Raw genomic sequence first — 20,146 nt, 5'->3', positions numbered from 1 at the left:
ACACTGCTAGCAAGACACGTAAATAAGATGCATCAAGGTCAGATAGCGGTTATGAGCTTTCTGGGGATCAATTGTACTATGATCCCAACTAGAGGAAGAGACTGGGACAAATCTTACAAAATAGATTAATGGTAAATCAGGAAAAGAAGCTATAGGGGCAGTCGTTGATGAATGGAGGCACCACGTGCGCAGGATGTTTAGGGTGCCAACCTCCGCTGATAGGTGGGGGACAGACTAGAATTGAGAATTTAAGGGTGAGCGATAGGCACCCCTTTCTATATATAAACAAAACCAAGCTGCATCCGCCCCAGCCTTATCTATTTTATCCTTTTTGCTGTATCCAATTCTGCCGAAGCACTACTCACGCAACACTCTATTGACCTGTCATTCTAGCTGCTGTTTACTGATGATGTATAGCCTCTTGCCCATCATCATATAAATCTACCATAAATCCTTCAACAACCCGTCATTCCTTCTGAGAGGAGCATGCAGTGATTAAGACTATCTATACCTCAGTGTCACCATTGATCTATTATACCGTAACCATCTTCCTGATGTTACCTTTGTGATGGGTCTGTTATGTTGAGAGCAGTTTAATAGATGTATTGCTGTTGTTTGCGATATATATCTATGGTAGTGTTGAGCATTCCGATACTGCAAATATCGGGTATCGGCCGATATTCGATGTATCGGAATTCCGATACCGAGTTCCAATATTTTTGCGATATCGGGAATCGGGATCGGGATCAATAATCATGTAAAAAATAAAGAATAAAAATAAAAAATATGTATATACTCACCCACCGACGGCCCCTGGCTCGCAGCGGTGCAACCGGCAGCCTCCGTTCCTAAGAATGCAGTGAGTGTAGGACCTGCGATGACGTCGCGGTCTTGCAATTGGTCGCGTGACTGCTCATGTGACCGCTCACGTGACCGCGACGTCATCGAAGGTCCTTGACTCTCTGCATTCTTAGGAACGGAGGCAGACGCTTGCAGCAGTGACAGCCAGGGCTCGTCCGAGGGTGAGTATATCCATATTTTTTATTTTTATTCTTTATTTTTTACATGAATATGGATCCCAGGGCCTGAAGGAGAGTTTCCTCTCCTTCAGACCCTGAGAACCATCCAGGATCCGTTCCGATATTTGTGTCCCATTGACTTGTATTGGTATCGGGTATCGGTATCGGCGATATCCGATATTTTTTGGATATCGGCCGATCCAATCCGATACCGATACTTTCAAATATCAGAAGGTATCGCTCAACACTAATCTATGGCTCTGTTTGTCTCAGCCAGTAATACTGCCTGGAATGGGGACCAGAGACTGATAAGGACACTCATTTGAGTGTTTCATCATAGGGGTTAGAACAGGGGCAGTACAGAGTGTAAGCAGCAGTCTAGAAGCCATACCCCTTATGATAACCTCACCAGAAGACGTGTTACTAGGAAGTGATGTATAAGTGTCACCACTGGTGGGTGCGTTCCTCTAAACGGAAACAGGTTTGGCAATCCTGGATATGACATTGCTGCAAGTATGATATAAGGATGAATGCTGTTAGATACTGCGGCGCAGATGGTCAGAGAAGTAGGACCAGCGGCAGTGCAATGCAGGCATGGTGGCAATATATTCCATCACCTTGAATAGACTCTGCTGTAGATTCTAGAGTAGTTTTGAGAGTAAACACGTTAGAACGGTGCACCTCAGACATTACAGAATCACGGAAATGGTGTCGTTGGACAGGACCAATAATTGGCAGCAACGGGCTTGAGGAACTGACTACTTATCTCCTCTATGGGTGAGATTGTTCCAATTTATATTACTTGAAATTGTTTGTTGCTGGCTCTCATTTCTGAACAAGAGGGTCCATCTCCTTGTATCATTATAAAGGGTGTCACTGGACTTAGAAATTGGATTGCACTTTTCATCGCCAAACACTGCCATGTGTAATTTTGTATACCATGGTTAGGCTATGGGATTTTATATCCTACTCGTCTATGATATTTCCTTATAGACTATTTGTTTTTACACTGTCTTTGCAATTTACGTCCGGTAGGATAATTTCTAAATAATTTAGTTCTGTTTGCTTGTTTTAACTAACTATTTTAAAGGTTACAATTTTAATAAATCACTTAATGTTACTTTATCCTGACATATAGTGGTTCCACAATATTATAGAATTGCTACATAATTTATCTCTTGGCAACCTGAAAACAATTTGATTTGTATAAATCTCTATATCTAAAAATGTCAAAAATCTCACAGGCCCCTCAGTTTTTTCTTGTGGCAGGAGGATGCCCAACTCCTGCCTCAATGTATGAAAAGTAGTGATGAGCGAGTATACTCGTTGCTCAGGTTTTCCCGAGCAGCTCAGGTGACCTCCAAGTATTTATGACTGCTCGGAGATTTAGTTTTCATCGTGGCAGCTGAATGATTTACAACTACTAGCCAACTTGATTACATGTGGGGATTCCCTAGCAACCAGGCAACCCCCACATGTACTTAGCCTGGCTAGCAGCTGTAAATCATTCAACTGCTGAGATGAAAACTAAATCTCCGAACACTAACAAATACTCGGAGACCACCTGAGCTGCTTGGGAAAACCCGAGCAACGAGTATATTCGCTCATCACTAATGAAAAGTATGCAACAAATACTGACAGACCTGTGAGTCACCTGGACCTACAAACAGAAAATCAGCAAGACTGTGTGCTGATCATGATATACCAGTCTCACATTTCAGCATAAATTCCAGAAAACAACTAAACATGTCAAAATAAAAACAAGAAATAGAACACCCCACTGGTAGGCACATGTCCAAAAAATATTCGCCTTCCACATGACAGCCTAACAAATGGAAACATTCAACGTGTATAGGCAGAATCCTGAAGGCCGCTTCTATGTCTGATTTTGCTAATAAGGCATCTCTACTTGCTTGTTTGACCAAGAAAATTACCCTTTCAAAAGACGTGTATCGTACCCTCGCTTCTCCCTTTGTTATTTTGTTACTGACGGATATTCCTGGTGGGAATGAGAGATGATGAATGAGACGGTACTTGCCTGGCTCCTTCTTAGGTACTAAACCAACAGGAGATACTCTCAAAATTTCAAAAGGAGAACGGTGAAAGGTCCCGCCATTCTGCCAAGTAAACCATCCTTCATCAATTTTTCTCTAACCAAAACCTTATGATCCTGAACGGGTTTTAAATTTGAACTATACAATGATACTGTCAAAAACTGAAAAAGTATCTGGAACCCATCATAAAACCCTTCCAGAATCACCTTTCCTTACTCACTCTTGGGATACTGCTCTAGCCAGTACAGAAGAACTTCTTTTTTCATTGGCATTCTCATTTGCTTTGGCATCGCCCATTCTGGTGTTTTGCTTCTGTCTATGGAAGCACTGCAATGCTGCATGTGTTCCTCCGCATACTGCACATTCATGTTTGAACTTGCACATGGCATAGAATCGGCAGCACCCCTCATTGTATAACCATCATGTCCCGCTGGGTCTGAATGTCGCTGCCACTTGGGACTGGCTGGTGGAGGTGGCACTAATAGGAAAGGAACGTTGTTGAGGATGTTGGGCTAAAATTAATTGAATCCATACATCTGTGGCTTTAATTGTCCAAGCTACGCCCAGGCATAGCGCCAGACATTGGCGGAACTCCTCGTCATATTTCCACCATGCCACCCCCCCATCGAACTTATGAGCACTAAATATGGTATCAACATAGACCAACAATTCAGGACCTTTCTCTGGCTGTAGACGACAAATCCCGTGAGCCAAAACTAGAAAGGCCTGTAACCAATTACCAATTGTTTTAACCACTTTAATCTTCCTATCACGCCTTTCGAAAGAGCGTTCCTTGTTGATGATCACCTAATCAGTGAAAACAGGGGACCAAATATCAATATACTCACCACACGTCTAATCTTCTCCCTTGTCTCCCTCATCAGGTGAGCACCCAAAGGAGCTACCCCACAAAAAACCCCGAATCCCTGAAAGCTAAACATTGAGACATGGAAACCACCCCATTCTGAGGAGGGAGCTCCCAACCCAGTATTAAAGGTGGGTTACTGTGCACACTTTTTTGTTCTAAACCTGCCAGAACTGTCTTTAGAGCAGAAATAAAATCCTTGTTTGAATCATATGTGCGAAGTGGTGTGGACCATGCCCGTAGCACTGGTCACTCACCATCCAGACGACTCCCGATCTATGTCCCCTATGCTTTTGTTTCTGAAAGTTCTCTGCCAGTGCTCTGCTTATACTCTCTGTTTCCACAGATCATCAGCTATCAGTTACCCGGCTATCTTGGATGACGTTCGCTCTGTCTACGCCAGTTCCGTCTCGTCCTGCCAATCTGCCATCCTCATCTCTGGACAATGCCAGTACCACTGGAACCAGCTTCTACCTGTACACCCGGTTCCATCTGGTTAGCTCCACATCTCCCGCTAACCCTGCTTGTCCGTTTGTCCCGCTGGGACAGCTACCACGAGTCGGGGGTCTAACTGGAGGTAGCACCCGTGTCCCGCAGGCATTCCATTCTGACCCTGTTCGAGGGGACTTACCACGGGTGTCTGGGACTCACGTAGGCACGCCCCTTCGGAGCCCCCCGGACCGTGGCCCAGAGGTTCCACGTTAAACCTTAATAAAAACGAATGTTAACTTCAACTTCTGTGCCTCCGTTTCCATTCATTACAGTTTGCATAGTAAATACAGAATATTGGTTTCCATTTGTGAATTGTAATTATAAATGCATTCAACTTCTACACTATTTTCTTGTCTTTCCTAGGACAATTTGTTATCATGCAGCAGGACTAAATATGAATGCCAAGTTATCAATACAGCATCTGGCAAGCCAATAAAATAGTTTAGGCTACAAATAGTATAATTTCCTCGTGTGAGTCTAATTTTAAAAAATCACCCAATTTTCTTTTACTGTCTTTAATTCTAAAATGCAAAAAAATAAATAAGGCTGGGCCTAAACTATGACTTTGGCCATGACACTGTGAAGGGTTAAACTAAGAAAAATTAAAGCAGGCTTCATTTTGTGTTTTTCGACTCCATCTTGCTGTTTTGAGATAAATTTTTGTTACTAGGTAAAAGTTCATAGCTGTTATGAGACCTTGATTATTCCAGCCCGAACAAGATATGACACTGAAGGTGTATTGTTCTATGAGACCTTGACGTGCAGGCTGTTCCTGCATTCTTATAGGTTAAGAACTGTGAGCGTGTTCTTATGTTGATTGGTTGAAGTATAACTTCTAAGATTATGAAAAGTGCGACACAATAAACGGGGGGTCAGAGATCTGCTCGATCCCCCCAAACAGAGACACACGTCTCTGTCTGGTAATTTTCAGTTGCCGGCAGCGCTCTGTGGATCAATTTGAAAATCACTGAGTCAACCGTGAAGGGTCACTCCAGATCCTCCCTCAACAGCTTGGTGCCCAAACATGGAGCCCCAAATAGGAACGCTTCTGCCCCCCGGAGGACAACAAGACAAAGGACCCTCGGACCGGACACAGGCACTGGAAAATTAGGACTGATCATCCCCCACAACAACCACGGTAAGTTGGCAGTTATACTGTTCAGACTGACTGTTTGGTGTGGTTTTCCAGTGTTTGTTGCTGCAAAGATGATCTGAGGTTTGTCCCCGATGGTGGGGTGATTCTTGGGTGGAGTTCCGTTGGGGGCCCAGTGCTCGAACCGTACATCATAAGGGACAGACACCCCGGATTAACCACTGATTGTAATTCTCTTTATAGTCAAAATATCCTGAAATCCTGATCACTGTTAGAATCAGGTGTGGTGAGGTGATCGAAGATTGGGTAGGATATGTAACTCAGGAATATATAGATATATACATCCAGAGGTGTCCAGAGGGAATAGTCTGAGATGCCCTCCTCCTTTCACTGAGTACCGCGCTTTTTGTTGTCTCAGTGGGGTACAGGTAGACCCGGTGGAACAGACTATACGGCCGCTCTAGTACTGTGCACAACTGAAGTAAGGATATTTAGCTCTAAAGGAGAATCATGTTTGAAGAAAAAGAAGAATTTGTGTGATGAGGTTTTTGTAGAAATTAATTAAGTCTGAGAACTGCTGCATTCTGTTTCTGTGTGAAATTTCTAAAAATCTGATGGGAGGGGCAGTCTAAGCAGCTGCGCGATTGCTTTCTCCTTTCTGTGTGGAGCGATGCTGTAAGTTCTTATCTCTGCTGAAGTCTTGGATGGGGGGCACGTAGCTGCGCTCAAGATTCTCTGTGTATTCTGTCCTTGGTGTAGTACACGCTGGGAGATCTGTGTTTTGTTTAAAGCAACAGTACTGTATGTAAGTAGAAAGAAATATTGTAAGTTGAAGTTGAAAGTAAAATATGTTGCCTAGTTGTGCAAGGAAACTTGTAAGTGATTGTTTGGTTATCAGTGTGATTGAAAGATTGGTAAAAGATTAACCTGCTTCTAGTTGAGTGATTGATATATACAGTATAGCAAATTGAGGCTCAACAGAGGAATTGAGTTCTGATTGTTTCTGTTATTGTTACATTGAAAAAGGAAAGCTGTCTACTACTATGACAAAGACTGGATGTTTTGTGGTGCAAGAAGGAATTGAGAAAGTGGTTGAGGGTAATGTGCTAGAAAAATGAATTATTAAAAATAATGATCTGGGACAGGGTGGCTCCCTGCTGCATAATATGGTCCCAACCCAGGAAATTAAGCCTCTTCTCCTGACTGTAAGCCCTATGCCCCTTAACTCCAAGGCACCAATATATCCTGGACTGCCGAGAAGTTCTATGGGCATCTTATGGTAGTGTTTAAAGATCTGGGATTCTCATTGTATAATAAAGCCCATTCACACCTTTTTGTGGCAGCTTTAATGTCCGGCCTTAAATCTGAATTGAAAAATGCAATAATGTCGGTTAGACCTGACATCGAGACTTCCACTCCGGATGATGCATTGAAAATAGTAAAAAGTTTTCAGATGAATTTAGCCCGCTCTGCATAAGCAGGGAAATTAAAGGTTAAACCAGTAGCCATCCTGCTCCGTCCTCAGCCCCCACCCCAGCTACAAGCACACAGCTGGTTTCTTATCAGTGGCCTATGCAACAGACTTCAGCTCCTGCCCTCCCACCTTACACAAATTCAGTTCCCTACTCCAACCTTTTAACCCTATGTCTGGGAACCCCCCTCCCCAGCCCCACCATGTCAATTCTCTGATCAAGAGCTTGTTTTAATTGGAGTAGATTGCAGACCCAATAAACATACTCTTACAAAGCCCATCCCTGTGGGACCTTTCCCTGAGGTTACTGCTTAGTTCGTAATCTCTCCCTCATGTCCGGTAAATCTACTGGGGGAAGATTTATTATCACAGTTCCACTCCAGAATACAATTCCAGGATGATAGTCAGATGGTCCTTACGTTATATAACCCATATGCAGATGAATACAATGAGGAGATCTGTATCCTACACGCCCTTCAAACAGTTATGATGGCCCTGATAGGCCCAGATCCACCCCCAATAATGCCTGAGGACCAGCGACTCACCCCATATCTCTCAGAGATACCACCCAAACTCTGATCAAAAGGGCCAGATGATATAGGGAAAATGCCTGTAGAACCAGTAAAAGTGTTTCTCAAACCTGGTGCCCCTTTTCCCAAAGTCCATCAATACCCTTTGAAACATGATCAGGAGAGGGGCCTCAAGGGGTAAATGCAAACATTACTCGATAATAGTGCCCTGGTACCCTGTGTTTCCCCATGTAACACACCCTTGTTTCCCGTTAAGAAAAAGACCCCACCCGGCCAACCCCCTGTATACCGACTGGTACAAGATCTACGGGCAGTTAATGCAGCTACTGTTCTAGAAACTCCGGTGGTGCCTAATCCACATACTCTTTTGTCCCAGATACCTCAGGATGCTGCTTGGTTCACAGTCATCGATCTTGCCAATGCCTTCTTCAGCATTCCATTACACCCAGATTGCCAGTTTCTGTTTGCATTCACTTATCAGGGACAACAATTGACATGGAGAGCTATGTCACAAGGGGCCCAAAACAGTCCCAATCAGTTTGCAAAAAAATATGGGCTAGTGTCTTTTACCCTGGCAGTTAGATCACCCCTATGTCACGCTGCTTCAGTATCAGTATGTGGATGATCTTTTGTTGTGTGCACGAACAGAGCAGGAAGCCATTGCTGCCACTGTTAGCCTCCTCAAGTATCTGGCAGATCTGAACTGTCGCGTTTCGGCCTCGAAACTTCATTTCTGCCTTGGTCAAGTGATATTTTTGGGTCACTGTCTCCTTCAGGATGTCAGACACCTCACAAAAGAAAGAAAAATAGTCGTCAGCTCCCTTCCTTTTCCGAAAGATGAGACTGAACTCCAGCGTTTTCTTGGACTATGTACTTATTGTCGTCAGTGGATACCGGACACATCCCGCATAATGCAACCTCTCTACAATGCCTTGAAAGACGGTATAATGAACAATAAGGAAAGATCACCGGTTTGTATGGAAAGCCTTTATCGTGCCTTCTCTGAATTAAAGAGGCTTATTGCTTCCGCCCCTGCCTTGGGCATCCCGGACTCTACTCGACCGTTCCATTTGTATGTGTCTGAGAATGAAGGACATGCAGTAGGGGTACTCACATAGTCCTATGACAATAGGCAACGACCAGTGGGCTATTATTCGGCCCGCCTCGACCCCGTGGCCCGAGCATCACTAAGTTGCATGAGGGCAGTTCACGCCACTCACTCGTTGCTTGACAAGACTGCAGACATAATTCTTGGACATGAGACACATATTTTTGCCGCACATAATATTGAGACAATACTGACACTCCAACAGCCAAGACATTTGACTGTACAACGACACTTGCAGCTGCAGTGTTCACTCCTTTTGCCTGACTACGTCAAGTTGCATCGCTGTACTACAATCAACTTTACTGCTGGTCAGAGCATCCACATATCATTGCCTCCTGATGATCCATAGAGGTGAAACGCGTTGAGGCGCAATAATCAGCATATACGATGAGTATCGATCCTCACTCTCTGTTATCATTTATATATATGTAATATCTGCCAATAACTAGGGCTGAATATTGCTGTTGATTTTTTCCTGTCTTACATTTATGATGTGGCTACCAAATGTGAGCTTACCATTTAAACATGTCTAAGTAAACTAATATCTATAGGGTCTCCAAGGGTCAGCCGCCGTTGAGTGGGGGCGCCATATCCGCTGACAAGTAGGGCACCAGCCCCCACAGTCAGGCAGGTTTTTTTACCAGCAGGGAACAGAGTTAGTGAGGTTGTTTTTATTCACGAATCACGAGCACTTTTTGCACTTTGTTTTTGTCCGTGTCTTTCATCCTGCCACAATCAAACCTTCAGTCAATATCTGCTTTTATGAATCCCTTTCTAATTTTCTGGTCATGCATATCTGATGGTCCAAATGAGACACTAAACTAGGGTGCATGTAGGGGATATAGGGTCAGCCGACGTTGAGCGGGGGGCGCCAATCTCGCATATGTATATATGGTGCCAACCTCCGCTGATAGCTAGGATTTATTAGGTTGCTGTGGTAGGGATTGTCTAGACTGCACGGCTGTGTGTTTTTGTTTGTGTTTTGTTGTTTGTGGCTGTTACATGGTTTTAAAATGATAATTAAAGGTGGATTTTTATCCGGGTTACCAAAGGTTTACAAGGTTATTTATTTATTTATTTTTTTTACTGCCGGTCCCCAAGAAAGATGGCAGTGATGAGGACTATCTCCAACATGACTGTTCCCAACTCCTGACTGAAGAGACAGCTACTCCATCAAATGTCAGCGAAAATCCATTTCCAAATCCTGATCTGGTGTTATACACAGATGGATCAAGATATGCTGATGAGTTTGGCAGATTACACACCGGATACGGTGTTAGTACGGAAGACACTGTAGTGCACGCAGCTGCACTCCCTCCCTCACAGTCAGCACAAGAAGCAGAACTTCAGGCTCTGTCTACTGCATGTGTTCTGGCCAAAGACAGGCAGGCTAATATATACACAGACTCACAGTATGCATTTGGTATTGCTCATGATTTCGGAGCCTTATGGGCCAATCGAGGGTTTACTACCACCGCCGGGACTCCAGTGAAGAATGCTGAAGCTGTTAAAACCCTCATGGACTCAATCAAATTACCTACCCAGGTGGCCACTATCAAGGTCAAGGCACACGGTCCTAGGAACAGTCCACAGACTGTTGGTAACGCCTTTGTGGATATGCAAGCAAAAGCTGCTGCTTTCATACCCGTTGAACCGACCATACCAGCTATGGTGACAGGCTCTCAGCTTAAACAGTTACAAGAAACAATGACTCTACAGGAACCTGATGATCTGCGCCATACTGAGGTTTTCTGCCGGACCCCGCAAGACCGCTTAATGACAGTGAAAGGCTGATGAAGCACGTATGGACCATGGTCTCTGGAAAAAGGACCAACTTGTGTGTCTCCCTAAGCGGATGTACCCTGCTATTGCCACGTGGGCACATGGGCCCACACATCGAGGAAAAAAACAGGCCCTAGCCCTGGTACAAAAATTCTACTGGGCTCCAGCCTCCATGTATTTCTACAGTCCTGACAGCATTCAACCGTGCATGTAATGCAGCGCCTCAGGGTCCTGGCCACCAGGGGGAGCTATGCTCCTATTTAATAGGGCACTCTTCACACTTAGGTAAAACTGGTTGCCTGGAGAGGAAGTTATGAACATAAGGATGAATGACCTCGGGGAGATCAAAACATCCAACACCGCGGAGACACCATCACGTGTTTCTCAACACAGTGATCCAGAACACTGCCCCCATCCATTATGGGAGATATGCAAATGCATGTAGAGAAGCCGCGGAGACACCATCACGTGTTTCTCAATGCAAGCAATGAGTAGCCAGGTCTTTCACCGGGAAGGAACAACCACGGGAAGGGCAGCATCAAATAAAGGAAAACCACCTATGCCAAAACATGGTATCCATCCACAGACAGCTGTTTCGGGGTGTTTGCCCCTCATCATTGTGGAGTAGGAAACTGGCTATTAGGAGCAGTGCCTAGTGAAAAATGACCTACCCGAGGTCATTCATCCTTATGTTCATAGCCTTTTCACTAGGCATTGCTCCTAATAGCCAGTTTCCTACTCCACACTGATGAGGGGCAAACACCCTGAAACAGCTGTCTGTGGATGGATACCATGTTTTGGCATAGGTGGTTTTCCTTTATTGGATGCTTCCCTTCCCGTGGTTGTTCCTTCCCGGTGAAAGACCTGGCTATTCATTGCTTGCATTGAGAAACATGTGATGGTGTCTCCATGGCTTTTCTACATGGGGAGGAAGTTAGGCAGTTGCTGGCTGAGCTTTGCTCAGGTAGTTGGTCCCTGACAGGGGTGGGAGCCTGTCGGAGCCCGAGACAGAAGGACACGGAGCTGTGCCTGCCCTAAGTGCAGCAGTTCCTAAGAACGGACACTGAAAGAGAATTGCATTGTAGAGAGGGTGAAGAAGTCCTAGCAAAGGAGTGGATACCAGGAGGAGTTCTGCCCGACACAGGCTGCCTCCTTCTGAGGCGCAGGATCCCAGTAGCCGGAACATAGAGGGAGCAACAGTCCTTTATGCCTTGCTCCAGAGACCGGCAGGACAGCTAATTTCACGTTACTGATCCCAGGAGTCAAGGTGGCACCACTTAGAGGCTGGGGCATGATAGAGTCCCTGTAAAACGCCTCAAGCCACCGGTCATACGGGTTTGTCCTATCCATCTGTGGAACAGAGAGAGAGACATAACATTGATAACATCTACAACATCTGTGAGGACCTTATGAGAGGCTTAGCAGTAAGGTACTACAACACCGCAGCACTAGAGGAAGGCTACTGATTTCTACATGGATAAGGGGACTCTGGATTTGCCTCCAAACCGGACTCTGCTTGCCCTGTGATCTGGTGCTCTGGACTGTGGATGCTAAAGCCTTCAGTAAAGGTAAAGAGACTGCAACCTTGTGTCCTTGTTCTTCACTGCGCCTCTCACCATCTGCCATCTACACACAGGGAAGCCCTGGGGACATACTTCACCTGTGGGGAGGTATACCATCTAACTGCCATAACATCACCCCAGCGGACCCCTTAAAGCAGCATCGGTCACCCTGACTGAATACCACAGGTGGTGTCACGAACATTTCCCCTTTAAAGACCTTTCCCTTTTACACGGATGTCCCAGGGCCACGGACCGTGTCAGCCAGCGTGACATCCCCCTGTGAACCGAAGTACCCGGTTCCGAGTACCCCTAGCCCTCGTGGGCACTCCAGTAACATCTGTCAGACCTGCAATCACGGTCAACTTCAACGTGTACCCCCGAAGCACCTTGCTAAGCCCGACTATCCTTTCCAAAGGCTCCAGGTGGACCACATCACGTTGCCTAAGTCTGGAAGGTATGAATGTTGTCTGGTGGTTGTCGACATGTTCTCCAGTTGGCCGGAAACATTCCCCATTACCAACATGACTGCAAAAACCACAGCGAAGAAACTGGTGATGGAAGTCATATGCAGATATGGTGTCCCAGAAGTTATTGAAAGTGACCAAGGCCCGGCCTTTTGTTCTCATGTGTATCAGGAGGTTCTGACAATGCTTGGATCCACTGTATCCCTCCATACTCAGTACCATCCACAATCCAGTGGGAAAGTTGAGAGGCTGAATGGCACACTGAAGGGACAATTGGCCAAAATGATGCAGGAGACTACGGCTCCATGGCCAGAGCTCCTACCTATTATACTGTACCACATTAGTACAACCCCTATTGCAAAATATGGCCTGTCCCCATATGAGATATTGTTTTGTGCTAGGCCCCTAGTTGCAAATTTCCAGCCTCAGCAGTTATCAGAGGAAACTGACCGTACTGTTCAATATGTTATTCAGCTTAGTAAAAATCTTGCTAACACCCATGCTCTAGTTTCTTCTTCCTTTCCAGATTCAGCAGAAACCAACACTTGTCATAACTGGAAGCCTGGTGATTTTGTGGTCGTGAAAAGTCATGTCAGAAAACACAGACTAGAACCCTTGTATGACGGTCCCTATCAGGTCCTCCTTATTACTGCTACGTCAGTAAATCTGGAAGGAAGGCCGACGTGAATCCACGCATTGCACTGCAAGCTGGTTAAACAGACTAGCGGCAGAATAAGGGAATATAATGTTTTGGTTTTTCCCTTCAGGGAGACCACATGTAGTACAGATGGGTATAGTCAATAAAATTGTCAGTTCTATTTTCATTTAAGTTGCTTAGGGCCACAGACTATCTAGATGATCAAATTTGGGATATATTGGATATACTTAATACTTACTGTTGCTGTCCAAAACCAACTTATCATAGTCACTAATCAACATACTGTAGTATTGGATTACTTAACAGCAGCACAGGGTGGTATGTGTCAGGTTATTGGACCCGCTTGCTGTCATTATATAGATCCCAATAGCACTATGAAGTTAAAGTTAAAGTTAGAGGACATTCAAAGACTCAGAGATCAATCTGATAAAGACAATGACCATAATATGGACAGTTGGTGGGCAGACACCTTCTCCTTTCTTAATCCAGCCAATTGGTTTAAGGGACTTGAGAGCTGGATAGGTTGAATCTTGCAAAGTTTGTTACAGATCGCTGCCTTTATTCCTGCCATGTATGTAATACTAAAACTTGTTCTTTGGTGTATTTCTGTATGTATTAGGAAATTCTGCACTAGGACAACTAATGATGATACCAAAAGCTTTGCCACCCCTGCTCTTCTCTACACCGATTTCACAAAGTTACCTGATGAAGATGTTGAAGCCAAGCGCATGGCTATTTTCAAAAAACCTCCTCCACCGTCATCAAAAATTGTTATCTGTAAATTGAAGCATACAGGGGGGATGGGTGCGCCGCAACAGCCATGACTGGTAACATGGCACCAGTCATGTGAAGACCGTACCCTTCGAGCTTATAGCTCGGGATAGTACCTCTGATGCTGCATATTAGTTAACAAAATTTATCTAGGGGGGAATGTGAAGGGTTAAACTAGGAAAAATTAAAGCAGGCTTCATTTTGTGCTTTTCGACTACATCTTGCTGTTTTGAGATAAATTTTTGTTACTAGGTAAAAGTTCATAGCTGTTATGAGACCTTGATTATTCCAGCCCGAACAAGATATGACACTGAAGGTGTATTGTTCTGCAAGACCTTGACGTGCAGGCTGTTCCTGCATTCTCATAGGTTAAGAACTGTGAGCGTGTTCTTATGTTGATTGGTTGAAGCATAAGATTATGAAAAGTGAGAAACAATAAATGGGGGTCAGAGATCTGCTCGATCCCCCCAAACAGAGACACACGTCTCCATCTGTTGATTTTCAGTTGCTGGCAATGCTCTGTGGAGCAATTTGAAAATCACTGAGTCAACCATAAAAGGTCACTCCAGATCCTTCTTCAGCAACACATCATGCTTCCAAAGATGCAGATGTTACATTACACCATAAGTATAGTTAATATGGTCTGACCAGCAAGGTACCGCAACCGCGACTCACAAATTGCAGAATGTCTAGTAGATATGGTTTTCTTACAGCTTCCGTATCACAATCTAAGCATAAAGCTTTATCAAAGCCCAGCCAAAAACCAGTCAAGAAAACCAGTTTAATTTTAATTTATTAATAGATATGGGATGAAATCAGTGAGATCTTCATCAGATTGCAGTATTTTTGGTCCAAAACCTAAGGGACAGTGCACACCGATGTTTTTTATATGGACCAATGGTTTAGTGTGAAAAAGATCACTGTATGCACAAGTCTGATCTGTTTTATGGACCATAATAAGTACAATATTAGTGACGAGGAATTGCAGACATCTTGTAAGAAGGGGGCATATGGCCAGCACTGCTAAACTCAGGAATTAAGTTAATGTCATCTGTCGGCACCACTGTGGTCAGAGTGAACTTCTGGAGGAGTGTGGTGAGGAATAGAAAAAGTTCCATACGAGCTAAAGCTTCTCCTGGACATATTCGCCTTCCTACAAAGGAAAGAAACATTTTTAAGATTTTTTATTCAAACAGTTCTCAGCTTCTAAACTTTTTAGATTGTCTAAAAAGTATCTTTAGTCTGACCTGCCAGTGTGAGGAGACTTATAGGCCATGCAATACTCATCTGGGAAATGCAATATGAAAATTGCCTCTACAGAAAGGAAGATGACTAGAACTCTAGCTACCTACTAGAAGTTGCAATCCTAAAAGTTAATATCGACCCTTCAAAAAGTTTTGCCGCATGACTTAGGATTAACGCCAAAACAAACACTCTATTTGCAGACACATGTTTCAGGCAGTTTACCTCTCCCCAGTTCAAAGCTGGAGACCTGATCTGTCTGTATGAGAGGTTTCTGACTGGTGTCTAAGGGGTAGCTTAGATATTGACTTTTAGGTTTGCTACTTTCAGTAGGTGTCACTAGAGTTCTATTGCTCTTCCTCTCTGTAGAGGCTATTTGCACATTATATTTCCAAAATGAGCAATGCATAGCCTATAAGACTCCTCTTGTTGTCATGTCTGGCATGTCACTCTCCATAAGGAGAGACGTTGCCCATTAGACCCCAGTCAGAGGACAAATCAGATCTCCTGCTTTGCACTGAGTAGGGGCAAATACCCTGAAATATGAAAATGAATTCTATAAATAAACTCTAGGATTATATTCATCAGGGAAAATTTACTAATGGTCAGTCAATTTTCATCACACAACTAAAGTTTTGTAAAACCTTGACCTTCCAAGCAAATAAGTTGCTTCTTAACTAGTGTTGTTGAGCATTCCGATACCGCAAGTATCGGGTATCGGCCGATATTTGCAGTATCGGAATTCCGATACCGAGTTCCGATACTTTCAGTATATCGGATACCAGAATCAGAAGTTCCCATAATTCACATAGCCAGAATTCAGCCAATGAGGACTAATTAGAAGTGTGGGCACATCCTGTCCTGCATGGTAGGCATGTAACTACTGGCATGGCTGTGATTGGCTGCTGAAATGATGTCATGATGCACTATAAAAGTCGCCGCCGCCGCCATTTTGGGCTCACTCTGCTGTGAATTCAGTTAGGGACAGGACGCTGTGTTCTGACTGAGGGCCAGTTTAGAGATAGCGATTTGCTTCATTGTGCTTTACCCAGGCTAATTTAGCAACCGCTGTGTGAACCTTGCTTTTGCCTTGCAGAGCTGTTTACAGCTGTCTGCAAGGTCTCTATGTGTGTGAGTGCAGCTCACTCTGTAGTCTGTCCGCAGCCACAGCCGGTTGTAGTCAGCTCAAGGTGCGTCACTGCCTCATACTGTTCAATCCATTGTCCTTTTTTGCAATTAGTGCAGTCTGCTGCACATTTTTTCAAATTTATCCTATTAGTGGCTTTCCATCCGTATCCTGCTAGATTGTGGAAAAACACTATATAGGATTACATAGAGGAGCTTTTTTGGCCTTGCAGCACCATTTATGGCTGTCTGCACGGTCTCCGTGTGAGTGCAGCTCACTCTGTAGTCTGTTCTGCCGCCACAGCCGGTTGTAGTCAGCTCAGGGTGCATCACTGCCTCATACTGTTCCAGTGTCCGTTTTTCAAATAGTGCAGCCTGCTGCACATTTTTTCAAATTTATCCTATTATTAGCTTTCCATCCGTATCCTGCTAGATTGTGGAAAAACACTATATAGGATTACATAGAAGAGCTTTTTTTGGCCTTGCAGCGCCGTTTATGGCTGTCTGCACGGTCTGTGTGTGAGTGCAGCTCACTCTGTAGTCTGTTCTGCCGCCGCAGCCGGTTGTAGTCAGCTCAGGGTGCGTCACTGCCTCATACCGTTCCATTGTCCATTTCTCAATTAGTGCAGCCTGCTGCACATTTTTTCAAATTTATCCTATTAGTGGCTTTCCATCCGTTTCCTGCTAGATTGTGGAAAAACACTATATAGGATTACATAGAGGAGCTTTTTTTGGCCTTGCAGTGCCGTTTACGGCTGCCTGCACGGTCTGTGTGTGAGTGAAGCTCGCTCTGTAGTCTGTTCTGCGGAAAAAACAAAAAGTTAAAAAAGGTCACCAAACACTCCACTTTAGAGTTGTGTAGGCCACATTAGCTCATATTAAAGTCTAGTCCACACTTGAGAAAATTAGTGTTCCTTATACCTGTTAGCAGCTGTTCAGGAATAAGCACACTAAGCCCTTAGTACTTTTCTGCCTATCTTTATCAGTCTACCAAGATGAAGAAGGCAGGGAGTAAGGCACGTGGGCGTGGAACAGGGAGAGGACGTGGGGATTCTGTGCCTGCTGCGGGCACCGGTGACTCATCATCACCCAGTTTCAGCAGGGAACAGTCCTTCATGCACAGCTTTGTAGGAGCTCGCCATGCCCCGCTGCTGTGGCACGAACAAATTGAAGGCGTTGTCAGATGGATGGCAGCTAACGCATCGACTTCAATTAGTGCCACATCTGTTGTGAACTCTGTTTCCGGGCTCCCTCCTGTGGTCGTGAGTGGTACTGTGTGAGTTCTCTCTTTGGGCTCCCCCTGGTGGCTCTTTTTGTTATTTTGCAGGTTTCTGGCTGGGATCAGCTGTCTCGTCATCTGCTAGTCAGGTTTCCTATTTAATCCACCTGGTCCTTCATTCCTTGCCTGTTGTCGTTGTATTCAGTGCTATTCTGATTGCTCCTGTCTACATCCGTTATCAGTCTCTCAAGAGAAGCTAAGTTTTGTTTGCTTATTTTTGCTCATCTGTGTTCAAGATGTTTCCTAGTATATGATGAGTTTTGTCCAGCTTGCTAATATGTGATTTCCTTGCTTGCTGGTGCTCTGGGGTGCTGAGTTGCTCCCCCCACATCGTTAGTTGGTGTGGGGGTTCTCGCATTCTCTGCGTGGATATTTTTGCATAGGGTTTTTTACTGACCGCACAGATCCCTTGCTATTTTCTGCTATCTAGCGTTAGCGGGCCTCATTTGCTCAACCTGTTTCATCTCTGCGTTTGTCTTTTCCTCTTAACTCACCGTTATTATTTGTGGGGGGCTTCTATATCTCTGGGGTTATTTCTCTGAGGCAAGTGAGGTCTTTACTTTCTCTTTAGGGGTAGTCAGTTTCTCAGGCTGTGAAGAGACGTCTAGGATTTCAGGAAACGTTCCACGGCTGCTTATAGTGTGTGCGGTTAGGATCAGGTTTGCGGTCAGTCCAGTTACCACATCCCCAGAGCTCGTCCTATTATCTTCTACTTAGCTGGTTAGATTTGTGATCCTAAGCCACTGAGGATCATAACAGTACAACAGGCCAAAAAGTGTTTAATGCATCGCAGAAGTGGGATAAGAGAAGTCCTGAGTACAATTTTTTTTTTCCCTCTCCCTTTGCTGCAGTCTGTCCAGCTTCTCTCATCCCCTTAATCTCTGGGTGGCTTTGAGTTCAGCTGCAGACATGGATATTCAGAGTCTGACTTCTAGTGTGGATCATCTTGCTGAAAGGGTGCAAAGCATTCAGGATTTTATTGTTAACAGTCCTATGTCTGAGCCAAATGTACCTATTCCTGAGTTGTTTTCTGGAGATAGATCTAGGTTTCTGAATTTTAAGAATAATTGTAAATTATTTCTTTCTTTGAGACCTCGTTCCTCTGGTGATTCCGCTCAGCAAGTTAGAATTGTTATCTCCCTGTTACGTGGCGACCCTCAAGATTGGGCTTTCTCCCTGGCGCCAGGAGATCCTGCATTGCTGAATGTGGATGCATTTTTTCTGGCGCTTGGATTGCTTTATGAGGAACCTAATCTTGAGAACCAGGCAGAAAAGGCCTTGCTGGCTCTCTCTCAGGGTAAGGAGGAAGCTGAGGTGTATTGTCAAAAATTTTGGAAATGGTCGGTGCTTACTCAATGGAATGAGTGTGCCCTGGCTGCAAATTTCAGAGAAGGTCTTTCTGAAGCCATTAAGAATGTTATGGTGGGGTTCCCCACGCCTGCGAGTCTGAATGAGTCAATGGCTTTGGCCATTCAGATTGATCGGCGTTTGCGGGAGCGCAAACCTGCGCACCATCTGGCGGTGTTTTCTGAACAGAAACCTGAGTCTATGCAATGTGATAGGACTCTGACCAGAATTGAACGGCAAAATCATAGACGTCAGAATGGGTTGTGCTTTTACTGTGGTGATTCAGCTCATGTTATCTCAGCATGCTCTAAGCGTACAAAAAACTTCGCTAAATCTGTCACCATTGGTACTGTACAGCCTAAATTCATTTTGTCTGTTACTTTGATTTGCTCTCTGTCATCCTACTCAGTTATGGCTTTTGTAGATTCAGGTGCCGCGCTGAATCTGATGGATTTGTCATTTGCCAAGCGCTGTGGTTTTATTCTTGAGCCATTACAGTTCCCTATTCCATTGAAGGGAATTGATGCTACACCATTGGCCAAGAATAAACCTCAATACTGGACTCAGGTGACCATGTGTATGACTCCTGCACATCAGGAGGTGATTCGCTTTCTTGTGTTATATAATTTGCATGACGTTGTCGTGTTGGGTCTGCCATGGTTGCAGGCTCATAATCCAGTCCTGGATTGGAAAGCAATGTCTGTGTTGAGTTGGGGTTGCCAGGGAATTCATGGCGATGCTCCATTGGTATCAATTGCTTCCTCTACTCCTTCTGAAGTCCCTGAGTTTTTGTCGGACTACCAGGATGTATTTGATGAGCCCAAATCCAGTGCCCTACCTCCTCATAGGGATTGTGATTGTGCTATCAATTTGATTCCTGGTAGTAAGTTCCCTAAGGGACGACTGTTTAATTTGTCTGTACCAGAGCATGCCGCTATGCGGGGCTATGTAAAAGAGTCTTTGGAGAAGGGACATATTCGCCCCTCCTCGTCCCCTCTTGGTGCGGGATTCTTTTTTGTGGCCAAGAAGGATGGTTCGTTGAGACTCTGTATAGATTATCGCCTTCTAAATAAAATCACGGTCAAATTCCAGTATCCCTTACCATTGTTGTCTGATCTGTTTGCTCGGATTAGGGGGGCTAGTTGGTTCACCAAGATAGATCTTCGCGGTGCGTATAATCTTGTGCGTATAAAACAGGGCGATGAATGGAAAACAGCATTTAATACGCCCGAAGGCCATTTTGAGTACTTGGTGATGCCTTTTGGACTTTCTAATGCCCCTTCT

The 20,146-nt window shown here is 44.6% G+C and overlaps 1 pseudogene; it reads right to left on the bottom strand.

The window, feature by feature from the left end:
- Positions 1 to 14,728: 14,728 nt before the first annotated feature.
- The window catches only part of LOC143803761 (cytochrome P450 2C20-like), a 48,866-nt pseudogene continuing 43,448 nt past the window's right edge, over positions 14,729 to 20,146 (bottom strand).

The sequence above is a fragment of the Ranitomeya variabilis genome, chromosome 2, assembly GCF_051348905.1.
Source record: "Ranitomeya variabilis isolate aRanVar5 chromosome 2, aRanVar5.hap1, whole genome shotgun sequence".
Lineage (NCBI taxonomy): Eukaryota > Metazoa > Chordata > Amphibia > Anura > Dendrobatidae > Ranitomeya > Ranitomeya variabilis.
Note: the sequence above shows the minus strand (reverse complement) of the source record. Positions and strands in the feature narration are given on the sequence as shown.